Here is a 17,047-nt window from a genome sequence, read left to right on the forward strand (position 1 = left end):
ACCCAGGCTGGAGTGTAGTGGCTTGATCTTGGCTCACTGCAACCTCCGGCTCCTGGGTTCAAGCGATTCTCCTGTCTCAGCCTCCCAAGTAGCTGGGACTACAGGCAGGCACCACCACACTTGGCTAATTTTTGTATTTTTTTTTCAGTAGAGATGAGGTTTTGCCATGTTGGCCAGGCTGGTCTGGAACTTCTGACCTTAAGTGATCCACCTGCCTCTGCCTCCCAAAGTGGTGGGATTACAGATGTGAGATACCATGCCCAGCCCAAGTAAGTAATATCTATTACGTCCTTAGCATTATGTCTGGACCATAGTAAGAGTTCAGAAAATGTAGTTATTACTATTATTTTTTATGGAAAAAAGGCAACTTCACAGGTAAAAGAGCAAGGCGCACATGGAGCAAAGATGGCCATAGCAGAAGATGAGATCTAGAGGGGAAGGCATGGTGGAAGGACATCCATCCACTAACAATAACAGAAACAGAATTAAAGCAACAGTGACATGCTTTCATACATCTAATTGATACAGAAAGGACATGACTGATTAGATCCAATATGGCTAGGTTGTGGCAAGCTGGGACTCCCCTGAAAGCTGGTGGGAGGGTACATAGATACCTCATCTAGAGGACATTCTGGTATTAGCAGTTCTCATCTGGAAGATGCTCATGCATGTCATGTGGGTGGGGCTCCATGGCTGATCGTATTAAGTTGCTGGATATTTAATGAGCTCCTCTCCACGGAAGAGCCCTTATCATCTGCCATACATGCAGGGGCACACAAATCAGGGTAGCCTGAGAGCTAAGAGAAATAGATATATTTCTCTTAGAAATAAATTTCTAAGGCTCAGCTTTTTCTTTGCCACCTTTTAAGCTTTGATTTTTGGAGACGGTAAAATATTTGTTGCTGTCCCATTAACAGGAGTGATTTTTGTATTCTTTCTCTACAATCTTGGGTCCCATCAGGAAATGTTTCTCTCTAACAATAGAAAATGATTTAACCAATCACCTTTGCTCTTGCTTCTTATTATTTCCAGCTTCCGATTGCAGAAGTGTGTTGGGCAGTGGCCACGGATAACTTGTCTCTGGACCCACAGGCTCTGCATGTGCCCTCTGCCTTCAGCTAGAGAACCCTAAGATCTGGTCCACTAGGCGGGGTGCAGTGGCTCATGCCTGTAATCCCAGCACTTTGGAAGGCTGAGGCATGTGGATCACAAGGTCAGGAGTTCAAGACCAGCCTGGCCAATATGGTGAAACCCCGTTTCTACTAAAAATATAAAAATTAGCCAGGCGTGGTGGTGCAGGCCTGTAGTCCCAGCTACTTGGGAGGCTGAGGCAGAAGAATCGCTTGAACCTGGGAGGCAGAGGTTGCAATGAGCTGAGATCGCACCATTGCACTCCAGCCTGGGTGGATATTCAGTCTCAAAAAAAAAATATCTTGTCCACTGGCTACCAGCTGAATGTGAAAGAATGAGGCAGTAGGATGAAGATACGCCTGGGCTTAATTTTGATAGCGGCAACACTTAAATGGTCAGGAGTCCATATTGCAAATCCATATCCCTGTGGGATGGACCCAGCCTCGCTGCTCACCCTCCCTGACTTTAAACCAGGAGGCACCTGGCTGATTCATGGGAAGGAAACAAACAAATATAAGCCCACCTAGTGGGGCACATAGCAGGTGCTTAACAGACAAAAGACACAAGATTCCTGAGGTGTTGAGCCTAGACCATGGCTTCAATGGCTCACAACCACCCATTCAGGCTACAGTCCTAAACTTCAGAGCCGGATAGCCACACCCTACTCCCATGGGAAGCAGTTACATTACAGATGTTGAGACAAACAAACACACACATAAAACACCAACTTAGGTAAACTTCACTTTCAAAACATCAATCTAGCTATCTCTACATGTACATGTACACATACATATACCTATACAGTGTGTGTGTATTTGCATAGAAAAGCACTTGTAAGAAAGACACTGTATCATCAAATTATTATCAGTGGTTATATCTGTGTATTGAGATATAGATACATTTAAATTTTTTTCTTCCAAATTTTCTACAATGAAACCATAGTAACAGACTCTTTAGTAACAGATTAGGATAATTTCTTAGAATCATCAAGAAGAAATGAGTCTTTCCTATAATGTTCAGAATAACAACAATGAATGACTGTCAGTATGGACTGACCCATGCAGAATAGAGCTCTATTTTGGTTAATCCTGTAGCCTTCGCATGGACTTGCTGTCACAAAGTAGCTCTGTGATCAGTTCTGGTGAATGTATGCATTTGTCTTTCTGAACACTCATGGAATGACATTCCAAGTGAGAGGCATGGTGCCAATCTTAATAATTCACATTCTTTATAAATTCCTTCGAAGCAATGACTGAATTATCATAACCATTGTTCTGTTAAAAAGTAATATTTTTAAACAGAAGCCAGGGTTTTCCTTAAGTCCTGCTCAGTTTAAGATGAAACTTGGTTAACAATGCAGTTACATTTCAGCTTTTAAGTTCCAGTTCATTCAGAAGTTATAATGTGACCAGGCTAAAATTTTTCTTTGCTGAGTAGATTCTTTTTTGCAATGATACTGTGGAATCAATATAATAGTTTCATGAAATTCAAAGACTAAATATTTTAGATACTTAGACTCAACTATTCAAAATAATTTACAAGGTAGTCAAACACCACAAGTATTCATGTATATATATATATATATATATATATACATCTATTTATAATTTGGATTAGATATTAACTCTAATAGTTTTCTAGAATCATAAGCTATTAAAATTAGAAGAGACTTTGGATATGTAGTTTGGCACTGAGACACATTTTTATTGGATTTACTTACATTAAGGTACAAATGTAATGGTCAGCATTCATATCTGTTGGATAATTAGAAACTTCATTGTCTGGACACAGGAAGGGGAACATCACACACAGGGCCTGTTGTGGGGTGGGGGGAGGGGGAAGGTTTAGCATTTGGAGATATACCTAATGTTAAATGATGAGTTAGTGGGTGCAGCACACCAACATGGCACATGTATACATATGCAACTAACCTGCACGTTGTGCACATGTACCCTAAAACTTAAAGTATAATAATAATAATTAAAAAAAAGAAACTTTATTGTCTTGTACATTGTATTTTGTCATGACAACTATATTCTTTAGTGAGGAGAGACAGGAACTTAAAACGGAGACTGTAACCATCAGAAAACATATTTACATTAATAGCCTCTCTCTGACTCCTAGCACTGGCTCTTAGCATACATACGCATGTTTGGAACCGGAGGGATAGGGATTTGGCCCCTGAAGATGTGGCTTCCCTTGTGAGGGAGCAGAGTGGAGAAAGGGCTTTCCAAGAGGCAGTCTGCTTCTAGTGACGTCATTGTGACAAATTATTCTTTCCCCAGAACAGATGAAGTGAAAGGAAGGAGGCATTGTTTATTATTTGTTTTTGTTAGAATAAAAAAGGTCTATTTGAAGCAAAGTTTCTCCTGAATCTCTTTGTAGTTTTCTTCCTTTCAATGCCAAATAGGACTTCCTATTATGGAATCGTATGCCAAATTTGTTTCCTTTCCTTCTCTAATATATCTTTCGTTTTCATCCTTTTAAAAGGGAAAAATGCAAAGACACCCTGGAAGCTTCCAAGGCATGCAGAAAGCCTTAAGGGAGTGTTTATCAAAGGATGTGGAAGGTTTTCAGTGGCATACTTCTCTAAGCCTCCGGCTGAAAGACGGAGTTACCATATTTATTATTCTGATTACATGGAAGTGAGGTGAAAGCTTGAAAACAAATGCTTACATTCAATGTGTGTGATAAAAAAGAAAACTTTTTAAAAAAAGAGATTATTAAAATTCAGAGACACCAGATGCCTCTAGCAAGTTTCATCATCAGGGGAATTCTTGTGAGAGGGCTTTCATTTTCAGAGTTTTAAATAACCGGAATTTCCATTTTCAATTTTAGTAGAAAATATAAAATTCCTACTTCTCAATAGGAAAGGAGGTGATTTATAAAGCTATCTATATAATCTCTCTCTATATATACACACACAAATTGGAAAATATATGTTCATTAGTTTCAATATTCTGTTTCAGAAATTTTGAAATTACTATTAGCCATCCATTCTCAGTAATACTTTTTCTGTAAACAGGAAGAGAATATAACTCATTTCTTTTCTTATTCATCAAGCTCCAAGAAAATAAAACAATATTTTCTACCACGGAAATGTGATCTACCCAATCTGAGGTCTTGATACTCTTCATCACGAAGGTCCCTAAGGAAACGCTACATGGGTTATATAAAGAATAAATACATACATATCAAGATTTGGGAGAACAGTATGATAATGGTTATACTTTATCCTTGGTGGATATATTGATAGAGGAGGTTTGTAGGGGCATACACACACAAATTTTTTTGAAAATTACTTCTTTGAACATCAGCTATGACAAATTCTTAAATCACCATCGTTGTTACCATTATCATCATCATCATCACTCTAATTCAAGTCTATGAGAAGAAAATTCTGTTTTATGCAAAGCTTTTGATTCCTCATTCCAGAAGGAAAATCTTGGTTCTGTAAGAATATGTGTCCCAGCTGATTATGTTGCTTATAAAAAATTCTAGGAAGTGGCACTGAAAGTGCTAGACTCGGCATTTAAAGGTACAGTTCTGAGCCCCTTCTGCCACATATTAGCTTTGTGACTCTAGGCTCTTTGTCTGAATTTCCTCTTCTGTTAGAGTGGTGAAATAATAAGGATCTTATAAGAAATCAATTAAGAAATGTATATGAAAAACTTAAATTCATTTCCACTTAAACAGGGGAGTGATTATTTCAATCACAAGACATGAAATCAGGATGATGAACACATTTGGCAAGAATCTAGTTCCAGGTAAGATTGAGTAAGCACATGTTACCTTGTGTGCCTCTATGAATGAAGCTATAAGACCCGGACAGAATGCAGGGATCAACTATTTGAGAAGTCTGGATTTAAATAGTACCAGGTGCACTGAAGAAAATGGCCAGAATTTGGAGGACCATCAAACCAGGGCCAAGTTTGTAATTTCTCCTGTCCCAGATGTAAGATAACATGAAACTCAGAGGTAGGCATCAGTGTGGACAAAGAAAGCTCCAGAAGAAAACTTCTAGCTCAGCACAAGAAGCAATAAAGTTGTCTCCTGGAGATACAAGGGCAGCTGGACCCATAAGTGCCTAAATCTATGAAGGAAGGAAACTTCTCTGATCGAGGGAGCTTTCATCTTAAGAAGGTGGGGTAAACAGTTTTGTTTCATTTTTTTTAATGTCCTCCCATTCCATGGCCCTAATGATTGGCATAGTCAGGGAAGTGTATAGTAGGTAGGCTAAATAAAGCCCTAGCTTTTTGGGGTATAGAATTAAAAAAAGGGGAATTCTAGAAAACCAAAAAGTACTTGAGAGCATTATAGAGAGAGAATAACTTAGAAAACAACCCCATGAAATTATTTACCAGTTCCTAGGCTCAACTCAAATTACAGATGCATAGTGCTTTTCTAAAACAGCATGCCAAAAACCCCAAGAATTAGAATAAAGGATATACTCTACTGCCTAGGTTTTAGACTGGATGTCACCTACAGAGCTACAGATCATAATGGTGCAGCAAAGTCTTTGAAAATGGAATAGTGGACCTACAGAAGGCTAAATATAACTTATAGCTTGGACCCAATGATTGTCACCTGAAACAGAAAATGTCAACATTTTTCATAAAATTTAAACAAGACATAAAGTCTCATAACATAATACTCAGTTGTCCAAAATATAATTCAAAATTCATCATAGAAAGAACTAGGAAGATCTCAAATTACCCGTGAAAAGGCATTCAATACATTTCAATGCCAAGATGGCAGAGATTTTGGAAATATATGTTAAAAAGTTGAAGCTATTATAAAATGTGCCAAGAAGTAATGGCAAACATTGTTGAAACAAATGGAAAGATAGAAAATCTCAGCAAAGAAATGGAAGCTGTAAAAAAAGAAACAAGAATGCAAACACGTTTGTAAATATGAAAACGTTATGTGGTCTTTCCAAAGCTCCTCACTGACCCAGCAGGCTTTTCACAGAGCACTTATTTGTTATGCAAGAGAAGCCAGGAGCAGAGGAGGCTGATTATGAGTTTGCAAATGAAAATGTGAGTGGGGAAGAGTGGGGGAGGCTTGACCTGTTTTTAACATTGATTACCAGAAGTGGGGAGTAGGGTGGAGAAATGCTGCAGATAACAAGTTCCCTTTTCCTTCATCAACTTAAAGCACGTGGAACATAAAGCTAACATGTATAGAAAATCTTACTGACATTTAGGGCCTAGCAAAGGATGAATCTGGGAGGAATTATTTGTCTGCTGGGATGCAAACAGTTCCAGCTGTCCTGGCCAGCATTTCCATCCTTAGAAAGGCATTGACTCTTCCTAGCACCAGGGATTTCTTTTACTGATGGTATATTTTGGAAGGGCCTAGGCCTCCCACCCAGTTCACAGGCTCCTCTCTCTTCTGTCCCTCTGCTCTCTTTTTCTTTTCATTTTCACACCCCTCCGCACATTGATTGTGAACTGCCTGCAGGAACTTCAAATTACTTCCCTTCATGATTTCGCAGCACAACTCAGCCTCTTGACTCCTCCTTCCAGATATTGCTGTGAGTTTTGCAATGGGGACCCAAGAGACAATGATTTATTCCACTGGAAGGAGGGCCCTGCCATCCCTAGGATGGGGAAGCAGCTGCAGCTCATTTCTATTTTATGTAGTTTTTTTATGTCATTGTTGGTACTGTAATGATTCTCCCTCTCTCCTTTTGTTTCCTGGGCTTTGTTTCTCTCCTACCTCAGCTGGGTCCTGAGTGAGTTGCAAAGTGTTACTAGAAAGCTGGAGCCCTCTGCTGTGGGTGTGGCACTTTGACTCTGCCCGTCTTCTGCTCCACAAATTTCTTTAAAGTATTGGTAAAATTATTCCTAGATATCCTTCAACATAAGGTGGCTTATGAGTTAGACACTCAGTCTTTCCCAAATTATTTCCTTAGGAAACATGTTTTGATGCTGCTTAACACAGCTTTTGGAAGTTGATGAACCTCATCAAAGTGTGAACCCATCTCAGCTGACAAGGGGGACACAAATTTGCTGCCTTCCTATGTCAGTATCTGAAGAGATGGCATGTGGATGGGAACCAGCCAGGACAGCTGTGGAGGCAGCAATATCTCTGAAGAAGTGCAGGCTGCACCTGACCTTTCCCAGTGACCAAGGCAGTGCACACAGGGCCACACAGGGACATCCTTCCATGTTTTATGATTTGTAGGTGGCTGTCGAATTCAGCATCATGGGATTTTTCATGTGTTCCCCCAGCTTCTTTGGGAAGGAGTCCTGGCAGGGGCAGAAGTCAGTGGCCCAGCCCAGCTTCTGGCACTTCCATGGGAGTGAGGTGCAAAGAGAGAGTGCAGTACATTTAAAGTGTTTTGCCAAAACTTTTTTATGGGATTTGAGTACAAATACCAAAAGGGTTGTCCATGGAAAGAAGTGGGCCTTAGGCTGATATCTTGTTGGGGGATGCAGCGAGATTGGGGGCAACCTCTGACCCCATCTCTAGGATTCACTGGATCTGCTTGATGTTTGCTTGTAGTAGTTTGACTGATGATGACATTACTGTTTAGACATTTGGACTGCAAGGAGTAATCCCACCACAGATAAGTAGATCGTCTTGTCTTTGCATGGGCATGCTGCCCTGGCTTGTCTGATGTGTGCATTATAGGATGTATGCACAGGAACAGCTCAGTTACCCACTCACCAGTCATGAGGGTGCAAGACCTCTAAAAGTGAGGCCTGTAACTTGTTCATCTTCAAGATAGAGACCTCACATTTCAGTGTAATCACCATCAACACTTACTGAATTGATCCAAATTCAATAAATATGAATTCACGGATAATCTGCCAAATTTAAAATACTGCCCTAGTGGTTTGGGGTGCACAGAGTTAAGTGAAACCACCCATTCTTAGGGATCATCCAATGCAGGAGCGCTGGCATATTCATCAGCAAGGGCTGTCACACAGAACATCACAGGCTGTGTGCTTACACAACCGTTTCTGCCGAGGCCTCTCAGTGCCTTTTCACTTTGAGCTTGCTTGGCCTCTTCTCTGTGCATGCACAGAGAGAGAGAAAGGGAGAACAGGCAGCCTCTGGCACCTCTTCCTGTTCTCATGACACTAGTTAATAAGGTTCGGCTCTGTGTCCCCACCCAAATCTCATCTTGAATTGTAGCTCCCATAATTCCTACTTGTTGTGGGAGGACCTGGTGGGAGATAATTGAATCGTGGGGGTAGTTTCTCCCCATACTATTCTCATGGTAGTGAATAAGTCTCATGAGATCTGATGATTTTATAAAGGGTTTCCCCTTGGCTTGGTTTTCATTCTCTCTTGCCTGCTGCCATGTAAGATGTGTCTTTTGCCTTCCATCATGATTGTGAGGCCTCTCCAGCCATGTGGAACTGTGAGTCCATTAAACTTCTTTTTCTTTATAAATTACCCAGTCTTCGGTATGTCTTTATCAGCAGTGTGGAAATAGACTAACACACAAGTCCTATTGGATTAGGGCCCCACCCTTATGACCTGACTAGACCTTAATTACCTTCCTGAAGGCCCCATCTCTAATATAGTCACACTGGAGGGTTAGGGCTTCAACACGTGAATTTGGTTGGGGGGGCACAGTTCAGTCCACAACAGATGGGAACCATCTTTTTTTTTCTGTTTCAACTTTTTTTTCAGTATCAACTTTTTGTTTTGTTACAGTGATTTAGCATAAAACAAATAGACACTAATGTAACATGCTCACTTAAAATTCCAAGAATTCTAAAAAATTCTCGTACTATGAACTGAACTTCTTCGTTTCTAAAACTGAAGAAATCATTGTAATGTAAAACATAAATCATCTCAATCATAAACATTAAGAGTTTCCTTGGTGTTCACTCTTGGGATATTTCAAAAGATGATAAAGTATGAAATTAAGCAGAGCCTATTAAGATCAACCATTTTTTATTATATGACCTATTCATTTCAAAATGTAGATGCACATAATAAATAAGTTTTCCAGTGTGTACCTGCTCAGAGGTTTCTACACTCTCAGAAAGAAACCAAGCTAATTAGACATGAAATATCAACTGGTGAGCAATTATAACCTGAAAAATACCCTCGTGATTTTGTATATTTTATAAATTTATGAGTTGGGCAAAAAATGTTATATCTATACCATGAATTCAGAAACAGTGGTAAAATATGGTCATAACAAACAGTATGTGTATATATACACACACATGTATACACATACACACATGATACATACACATACCTCATACACACACACCTCATACACACACACACACACACACACCACTATACACACACCACTATCATAAACTTCTGCTTTTATTTGGCTGGTAATACGTACAAATGAATATTTCTGATTTGTTAGGTTTCTTGGCATATTTCTGTCTAATTTTTTTAATCTCTCCTCCTTCTTTTCAGATAAGAAAAACATGCTCTCTCTTCTCTAATGATCGGACAGACTCCTATTCCAAAACAGAAGATCTCAACTCTGGAAGGTTAGGAAATCTGTGAGCAGAGGGGGCTGTTTTGCTTTATGTATGTATAATTTTTGGCAATTATTGCCCATCCATGTGGCCAACTGAGGACTTTTATTATCTTCTTCTTCTGGCATCATCCTAACAGAGAACCTGAGGTTTGGGCTTGGGCACAGGTGGTTTATTTGAGAGTGCAGACAGTAAGACAGGGAGGAAATAGAAGTGATGATTCGTGAATTATTGAGCTTTTGCCACTGAGGGAATTGGAGCTTGATCCTGCCAGGGACACTTAAGCATCACAGGGACATGCCTCAGAACTGCCCATCTAGAGAATGACACGCTGCAGGTTTTAGTCACTAATTTTATTCTCCATTGGTTGAAGGTGTGTCCCAGAGGAAGTTTCTCCCAAACATTTCCAGGCTGCCCTGTCCTCAAGCTGAAAATGCTACATTGACTTTCCAGAAAACTAGCAAACAAGCAAGCAAACAACAATGAAATAAAATGACAGACTGGGAAACATAGCAAAACCCTATCTCCACCAAAAATACAAAAAATTAGCTGGGCACGGTGGTGCATACCGGTGGTCCCAGCTACTGAGGAGGCTGAGGTGGAAGGATTGCTGGAGCCCAGGAGGTAGAGGTTGCAGTGAGCTGAGATCACACCACTGCACTCCAGCCTGCGTGACAAAGTGATACCCTGTCTCAAAAAAAAAAGGGGGGGGAATGAAACATACACACACACACACACACACACTCATGTACACACACACAAAACTGAGGCAGAGGTGAGGCTAACTCTTGGGGTGGGATGCTGTCAGCCCATGTAGGAATGGCCTACCTGCTCTACATAAAGTCTGTGCGGGGACATGACCACAGGACATGGGGTACCCAAAGCTGCAGTTCCCCGTGCCCCAGCACCACTTGGATCTATGCGTGATCACACTGAACTCACTCTATCTTAATCGTCAAGGTGGTGGCTGGCCACAGACTATTAAAAAGACATAAAATGATCGAGCAGTTTTACTTCTGATTATATACCCCAAAACTTAAAAGCAGGGACTCAAACAGATATTTATGCATTCATATTCATAGTAGCATTGTTCAACAGCCAAGAGGTGGAGCAACTCAAGGGTCCATCAATGGATGAATGGACAAAACTATTCCATACAATGGAATATTTTCAGCATTGAAGAGAAAAGAAATTCTGACATGCGCTACACCCTGAATGAACTCTGAGGATATTATGCTAAGTGAACTAAGGAACTAAGCCAGTAACCAAAAGACAAATACCCTATGATTCCACTTACATAAGGCACCTAGAATAGTCAAGTTCATAGAGACAGAATGTAGTATCGTGGTTGCCAGGGGCTGGGGGAAGGAATATAGGGGATTAGTGTTTAATGGGTGCAGAGTTTCTGTTGGGAAAGATGAAAAAGTTCTGGTGGTGGTGATGGTTGCACAACAATGTGAATGTACTTAATGTCACTGAACAGTGCATTTTAAAAATGGTTGCAATGGTAAATTTCGTGTTATGCATATGTTGCCACAATTTAGAAGACATCAAAGAAGGGAATTTCTAGAATAAGCTAAGTCTCCATTGCTGGGGTTGTCTCAGGTTGTAACTGACATTTGTCTCTCCCTTTTCCGCATTTGCTGCTTGCATTAGCCTCATCTCTTCTGTCTGAGTCTGGTCTTTGATTCCATTTCTCTTTGTAGGCTGTGGTTACTGTAATTGCCTCTCCCCTGTGGCCACAGGGCAGAGAGGCACCAAGAGGTACCTCAGGACTCCCTGCCTGACCTCAGATATTCTTCTCCTCCCTGCTGTGCTTTTAAGCAGAAATTCTAGACCAAGCTATCATCATCATCGCAGCCTTTTGCCATCATTTGCCAGTAGGAGGGCTCTCTTCTTTATTTGCTGTAAATTCCTTTCAGGGTCATGCCGGCTAGCCATTTCAAGCCAAGTGTTTGCATTTTCTGATCTCACTCAAAGATCACGTGAGCAAGAAGTCAGGGAAAGCTCTGTATCTAAAACAAGTCTCAATTCTTCTGTTTCTCACTCCATGGGATCCTTGGATTCGGAAGTCCTTAGCAATGGCTCAGAGATGGAAAAGGAAAAGGTGCATAGTCTATGGACTAGGAAGTACTGGGATGTTTCACATGAAGTTTGTAATTTTAAGGATATTGGGGTGGTATGGATGGTCAGGAGAAGGTGGGGCTGGGGAAGGAAAGTGAGTGCACAAACAGGAGGGTGAGGCAGTTGTAAGTTTCATACTTTTTTATTGCCTTTATCTAAAGAGCCCTTTTGGAGGCAATTCTAGAGTTCGAACTTTATTTGGAAGGTTCCTTATACATACGAGATTTTGAATTACCCAGATGAATTTGTATATGGGATACAAATTACCCAGATGGGTCTATCTGGTGGGATCTTGTTGCAATTTGTATCTATGACCATCTTGTCATATGTGCAATATTATGTCAGAAGTTCTAACACATAGAGCACTGTCCAGCAGTGGGAGTTATCCAATAAATATTTGTTGAATTAAGATGCAAAGAGCATGAGTATCACATTGTCAAGCTCAAATCTACAACCAGACCCCCCAAAAGCCACTCAACTTGCAAGAATCTTGACATCTTGACCTGGATGTGCCACAAGGAACATGTAATCACAGTTGAGTGACAAGCCAGCCCCAGATGTTCCACAGCAAGGATTGTGGAGTCTAGGCATCTCTAAAGAGCCCTGTCCTTCTGAGTCCTCATCTGCTGTGAGTTAGTCTTTCACAGAGAGCCTGCCTCCATCCTGGCTCATGAGGACACACTGATGGTCCCTCCCCTTCACATAAGTCAGTCATTCCTCTGGCTCGAACATCCAATACGATGTTTCTTGCTCTATCTTCTCACAGGCATCTAGGTTTTAACTTGGAAATACCTTTGGGGATGCCGAGAAACTGTCTCTCTGTCTCTTGTGCCCCATTTCCTCCCACACAGAGAGAATCTATCTATTTCACTGAAAATAATGGAGTCTGACACACATTAGCTCCCACACCTTAAAATATCCGTCTTCTTTGTGTCCTTAAATAGGTACTTGTCAAAACAATATAGGTAACATTGAGAAACAGTCATTATGAAAAATTAGAGTAGAGCACTAAAATCATGGGATTCATATCCCAGCATCTCCCCTTTGACAGGTTTGGGGAATCTTTCCATCTGATGCTGTGCTGTGGTTTCAGAGAAAAACCACCACGATTTCCTGTGTGCAACTCTGTCCCGGGTTCCCCCTGCTAGCCTGGAGGTTGCCTTCACCAAGGTCCTGAAGGTCAGGAGTCTCTTTCGTGGTCTCTCTGCCCTCAACTAAATGTTCTGTAAATAATTAGAGACCTAAGTCTTGACAATAATAAAGCAGCCTTATCCCATGGGTAGAACTAATGAGCAGAGCTCGTTCTTGCTAATGATTAAGTCTGAAATGTGCCTGTGGGGGAAGGGTGCCTGGAATTCTTGTCTAATATTGATATTTATGACCCTTTGTTTTCCAGAGAACAGATGCCTTCCACTGTGTGAGTGTAAATTCAGAGCCTTCCAACTTCACATTCTCATCGACAAATTATTTAAACATGACGGCTCTTTTATAAAGAGTGTTATCTTAAAAGGAAAGGAATCAAAGGGCTGAACATGTTAAAGGTGAATTTAAAAGCCTGGTTGCTGTTGATGGTGATGGCCCAAATGGGATAAAGCTGGCTCCCATGTTAAGTGGCTGCATCCATGAATATTCATGCAACACTGTTATGAGAACACTCACACCACAGAGGGGACCTTCATGGATGAACCCCCAGAGTCAGACCCCCAGGCCCCTATCCTGGCAGATCCCCGACGCTGGTTCCCAGGCTTAATTGTCTTGTCTTTCAGTGAGAAAATAAAAGCTGCACCTGTTTTCCTTCCTCCTTCCCTGGGGTTTTTATGCAGATCGATAAGATCAATTCCTGGATCTTGCTGTGAGTCTCTTGAGACAAGACCTGCGATTAATATTAGCGACTGTTATTTTAAAGACCTGTCTTTTTTTTTCTTTGAGGAGCTGGCCTAATGGATACACTTTTAGCATAACCTGCCAACCTTCCTCAAAAGCAAATCGAAATCGATTTTTGGCTAAACATACATTTGATAATTTAGTGTATCTTTTAAAATAATTAGAGATATCCTGGGGAGTCAAAAAAAAGTAGACGTGAAGTTGGCCTGTCCCGGATTGAAACTCTGACAGCAGCCACCTCTCACCCATGCCCCCTGCACCGTTGGAAATGAGGAAAGAGGGGTGATGGTGCTTCCTTTCACAGCACCTTGTTCTGGGATCTGGGGCCAGGTGATCAGTTTCTCTGTGGCCCGAGTCTCCCACCTGAGGAGTGGGGATTGTAGATTCTGACTTAGAGGAGGAAAAAATAATAGTTTTTGAAATACAATGTTATGATAGGAATACTTTATTTCACATTGACAGAGAAATATACAGTTGTCAATATATTTTCCTGTGATTGTTCCTCAAACCTTATCAAATAGTTACAGCAGTAATGTCATCTCTATTTTAGGGAGGAGAAACAAGACTCCCAGGACTTGTCAATGGCACACATAAAAGACAGAAGACACCAGAAGCCAGTCTTCAGCCCGCTGGCCCAGCCGTGGCCACTGTAACGTATGGCTAAACCCCTGCCCCGATCAGCTCTCAAGGCTCTGAGCCAACTGCCTAGACCCTCTATTTGAGATCCCTGAGAGTTTCAACACAGGGCATGGCTGACCTCCCCACCGTGTCATTTCCAGTAATGCGGCCTCACTGATAGCGGAAGTTCGGAGAGCTCTTGTCAGAGAGGCCAGCTGGCTCCATGTGAGTCTTACCCAGAGGGAAACCTGACAATCTTCCAGCATGCTCACCAGATTGGGGCACTGACTTTTGTCACTTGATTCTCAACTCACAGTCTCAAGATGCTGGTGCTAATGTACATTGCAGCTGACACTGGAGTTTATTTTTATAACTGCTCTTGCCTCAGAAAAAGCTCCATCCCAGTACGACTTCCAGGACAGGGATGGTCTGGATGCTGCAGTTAGGACAAAGATCATCTCGTTCTCTTAGTGGTTAGGAATCCTGTGGGCTTATGGAATAAGCTCCCTGAAACAGACAGTGACATCCATGGTGACACTGACCGAATTGTGCTCCAGTGGCCTAGAGAGTGCTTATTATTTATCTCATTTCTTTTCTGCACGATAACACCAACCAAACCGCTAATGAATGAATATTATTACATGCTTTGGTAGGAACGCAAAGGCAAATTGGGCTCACTGTAGAGAATATCTTGCTCCTTATTTTGTATTAAAATGCCTAGACGCCCCTCAAGAGACCATGTCAAGGATGAAATTTATCCACTGCCTGCATTTGCTAATTTGAAAGAGTTCTGATTTCATCAGCAGGACTTCATATAGAAATTCTTTTAACCTGAACAGATACACAGAAATGTGGAATTTATTCAATGCCATTTTCTTGATTTATGTCAGGAAATATATATGGCTATGCTGTCATCTTTTTATATATAGACATCAATATGTATAAATATATAGAGTCAAGTCAGAAATTCTGAAACCACATTGCACTTAGCCCTTACAGCATAATGCTTTCCATATTCTTCACAGTTTGTTTCCCTGATCCTTTAGAGAGAGCTACTGTGTTTAAAGTGTAAACCATTTTTACAGAAAAAATGTATTACAATTCTATATGATAATTCTCAAAGTTCAGGAAAATAATCTGAAATAAACATTCTAAATTGAGGAATGAATAATGAAGACTCATCAATTGGGCTGGGAGCAGTGGCTCACGCCTGTAATCTCAGTACTTTGGGAGACCGAGGCAGGCGGATCACCTGAGGTCAGCCTGGCCAACCTGGTGAAACCCCGTCTCTACCAAAAAAATACAAAAACTAGCTGGGCATGGTGGCACATGCCTGTAATCCCAGCTACTCTGAAGGCTGAGGCAGGAGAATTGCTTGAACCTGGGAGGCAAAGGTTCTAGTGAGCTGAGATCACCCCATTGCACTCCAGCCTAGCCGTCTCAAAAAAAAAAAAAAAAAAAGACTCATCAATTGTTTTGACACGTGGTTAGACAAACAGGCTGATTTATAGTGCTTGGCCATATTCTAAGGAACCCAGTTCTGTGGGTTCTCAGGCAATGACTGGGACAGGGGCCATAAGAATAGCACAACTATTACTGCAGAATTGCGTCCCTTAATTAAGAATTTCACCAGATTCTGGGGCCCCTGCACTCTCATCCTGCAGCTGTGCCTTGTTTGCTGGATCTTCCAGCCCCAGCATGAACTGAGACACAAGGACGGCCTTCATGGGGAAGAGGGGGCAGGAGCGTGTCCTCTTCACAGCAGTGCCCATCAGTGAGTGAGCCTTGCTTTGAAACCTGTGTCTAATGCATGTCTGTTCCTGGAAAGTGGTGGTTTAGGAGCAGGTAAGCCACTCTGCTACCCCAGTCTGTTATTTATAATGGTTTGAGTGTGAAATCAGAAAGATGCTTTTGCTGTTGTCGGCATTTCTCAGATTTGGCTATAAAAATAGAAAAAAACCCTCTATTTTCTGCTATTCTGTTTACCATCACTTGGTGAGTTTTAATGAAAAACTGCAAGAAAGCACATATGTGGAAACTGGAGTTAAGCAACTCAAGGTATCAAATGCAAGAAGTTCCAAGGATGGTGAAGGTATAGCCAGGCCTCAAAGCAATGCATCTTATGATAATAATACAGTCCTTTCTATTTTAACACCAGTAGAAACTTTACAAAACCTCTCAGTGACCTTTGTTGGAATGTATTAAGGAGATCACTGGCAGTGAATTGTTTCCCTGACATATTTATGAATATGTCGTCCTCAGGAATGAACATAGCACCAGATACCCGTAAAGTTTGTGGTTCATAATAAGACAAAATTGGTGACCCCAGTCTCAGTGGCAGACAGTTTCCTATGGTTGCTGTGACAAGTTATCACAAGCTGGGTGGCTTAAACAATGCAAATTCACTATTTTACAGTTCTAGAGAAAAGAAGTAGGAATTGGGTCTTATTGGGATGAAGTGAAGGCTCTGGCGGTGCTATGTTTCTTCTAGAGGCTCTTAGGGAGTGCACTAGATTGAATCATGCCTCTTCCAAATTTATGTCAACCTGGAATCTCAGATGTAATTAGGGAAGTTAAGATGCAACCACAGTGGATTAGAGTGAGCCATAATTCAATGACTGATGCCTTTATAAGAAGATAAAACAGAGAAACAGAGATGCAGATAGACTCAGGGAAGAGGTCACGGGACAAGGAAGCCAGAGGTTAGAGAGATGTGTCTACAAGTCTAGGAGCATCAAGAATCACCAGCAACCACCAAATGCCAGAAGAGGCAAGAAAGGACCATCCCCTAGAGTCTGTCAAGATAGGAGGGCCCTGCT

At 41.3% G+C, this 17,047-nt stretch overlaps 1 long non-coding RNA gene across 1 annotated transcript in view; it reads left to right on the forward strand.

Moving 5' to 3' along the window:
• LOC134809998 (uncharacterized) overlaps nt 1-15,396 on the forward strand; it is a 42,608-nt gene extending 27,212 nt beyond the window's left edge. The window contains exons 2-4 of the long non-coding RNA XR_010157065.1: nt 9,538-9,614; nt 13,123-13,267; nt 14,161-15,396. This is a non-coding gene — a long non-coding RNA (uncharacterized LOC134809998). The remainder of the gene's footprint in view (nt 1-9,537; nt 9,615-13,122; nt 13,268-14,160) is intronic.
• Nucleotides 15,397-17,047: the final 1,651 nt, after the last annotated feature.

This window comes from Pan troglodytes, chromosome 4 (genome assembly GCF_028858775.2).
Source record: "Pan troglodytes isolate AG18354 chromosome 4, NHGRI_mPanTro3-v2.0_pri, whole genome shotgun sequence".
Lineage (NCBI taxonomy): Eukaryota > Metazoa > Chordata > Mammalia > Primates > Hominidae > Pan > Pan troglodytes.